Source organism: Lates calcarifer, unplaced genomic scaffold (genome assembly GCF_001640805.2).
Source record: "Lates calcarifer isolate ASB-BC8 unplaced genomic scaffold, TLL_Latcal_v3 _unitig_5074_quiver_2940, whole genome shotgun sequence".
Classification (NCBI taxonomy): domain Eukaryota; kingdom Metazoa; phylum Chordata; class Actinopteri; family Centropomidae; genus Lates; species Lates calcarifer.
Window position 1 is genome coordinate 4,443 of NW_026117277.1, and position 2,367 is coordinate 6,809.

General features: G+C 43.5%; 1 long non-coding RNA gene across 1 annotated transcript; it reads left to right on the forward strand.

Moving 5' to 3' along the window:
- Window positions 1-592: 592 nt before the first annotated feature.
- LOC127140828 (uncharacterized) lies at window positions 593-1,827 on the forward strand. Its single transcript, XR_007811313.1, has 3 exons — window positions 593-799; window positions 942-1,074; window positions 1,215-1,827. It is a non-coding gene; the product is annotated as an uncharacterized LOC127140828 (long non-coding RNA).
- The last annotated feature ends 540 nt before the right edge of the window (window positions 1,828-2,367 follow it).

Genomic DNA, 2,367 nt, shown 5'->3' on the forward strand with positions numbered 1-2,367 from the left:
AAACCTGAGCAGCCTGTTGGACTCACTGGAGATCCTGGATTGTCATCCCCATCATTGTCTGCGGTGACTTTAACGAGAATCTTTTATCCAGAGGCAAGGCAAACCGATACTGGAGCTGTTTGAGTCTAGAGGATACACACAACTCATCACTGCTGCAACCACAGAGAAGAACACACTGCTGGACCTGATCTTCATTTCACAACCACAGAGATGTCTCCATTCTGGTGCGATGAAAACCTATTACCTATTACATGTATATATACAGCATTACAGTGTATATATACATGTACATGTTTCTGTGTACAAAGCTGTACTGCACTGTAGCAGTACAGCTTTGTACACAGCTGTCAATACTGGGAATACATCAGAAAGTGTGTGTTCTCAATGTAACACACACTTTCTGATACCTAACAGCTGATACCCCACATTTCCATCCACCCAATGTCCCAGTGCCCTCTGTCATCCTGCTGCCACTGACCACACACCACAAACACCATCTTAACTGTCAGTCTGACGTGGACCCATCAGTACTGGACCACACAGAGACATGTTCTACTTCCTGCCAGTCCCAGTCTTTCTTCAAAGCAGACGATGAGAGAACTCCTGCCAACCTTTGCCTCACCTTCTCTGTGACTCTCAGACACTGGATCAGCTGACTACAGCCAAGACATCATCCTGCCACAGACCAGTCATCACAGCACCATCCTGACTGTTGATCAACAGCAGAGTCATCAGTGCTGGACCACACAGAGACCCTGTTCCTCCTCAGTGCTCAGGCTTCCTCACAACAGAGCAGAAGGTATGGTTGGTTTTTGTCATATAACAGGACTTTTTGATGTTTGTTCATTCATCTGTTCATATTACAGTAATACTGTTGCTCTTGACTTTTATGTCACAGTTAGGAGTTTAATAAAGTTATGTACATGAACTTCTTCCTTCAGGTCTTCCTTCACTGTGATTCTCCACTTCACAGTAGAGACCACTGCACAGCTCCACAAGCTAGTGAACTATGTGAGATGGCACTGTGTGCTTCCTCTCTGCAACATCAAGCTCCTCCTCCAACACGTGTTAAAGGTAGCAGTTTTATTCTCCTACTCCTGCCATACCAAATCTCCTGATGATCAAAACAACAGAAACACTGTTGGTGCATGCAGTTTGCATTTAGAACTAAAGAAATGTCAGAGAGAAAGTTTCCCACTGTTTTTCTCTTTAAGGTCTCTGCACCTCTGTGTCCTCCATGTTCACTGACACTGACCAGATGACTGAAAGCAGAAGCTCTACAGCCACTGGAAAGGTCAAAGGTCAGTCCATCTTCATGCTGACACTGTGCTCTGTTGACAGTTTTGGTTTGTGCCAACAACTGACTGAAGAGCATCATGACAGAACAAACTATGAACCCTGGACAGAATGACTGTGTCTCTGAAAACAGCTCTGCAGTTTAAAGGATCTTTTGGACTGTTGACCTCTACCCAACTGAGATATGTTTATTCTGCATCTCATAAGAATTTATTCCTTTCCTTTTCATTTCCTTTCCTCCCACCCCCCCAACTGCCCACCTGTCTCTTCATCAATAGATAAAGAGAACAGATAGAGAGGGAAAACAGGTCAATTAGTTCAGGTGCCACAGGCACGTCAACTAATTAACCTGGAGGAGAGGCCAGATTTTAGTCATCTTAATCATTAGTGTGGGGTGTCAGCTGCTATGTATGTTAAAGGTTTCTCACATTTGTGCACTTAGCCTTGATCTAATCTAAAGCTCTGGGTACAGACATGAGTCCTACACTGTTTAGAACTCCAGTGGTAAAATGTGTGTGAAACTGAAGCTCAGGGTTTTCACATGGGCCTTGTCTAATGACGTGATTGTTCCCATGTTACTCCTCTCACCTGAAGTCACACAGGTGAATTACATTTTGAAAAACACATTCAAATGTTGGATAACATACACCTGAACTGATCATGTTGATATGATATGAGGAGTGGAGCTCTGCTGGAGTTGCTGAGTCATGAACTACTGAGCACATTAGATCAAGTCTAACCACTGTGTGAGAAGCCTTTGGTGGTAAGGCTGAACAATTCTGTGTAGAAACCACTGAGATCAATGCTGTCCAACAAAAGACACCATGTACTCCATGTTCTAATGTCAAAAGCTCTGGGTTCACAAATGTGTCACCCTTCATCTGTTTATGAGCATAAAATATGTTACATTTGTTGTTGCCCTATCCTGTCACACTGCATTCATTTGATATTTACCCATGAATCCTCACTGCAGTTTTTAATCCACACAGTATGATTTGGGCTCTGTGCCTACCGTAACACCTTCATAGAATGAGTGACAGAGAGATGCCTACACAGATGATGACTGATGGT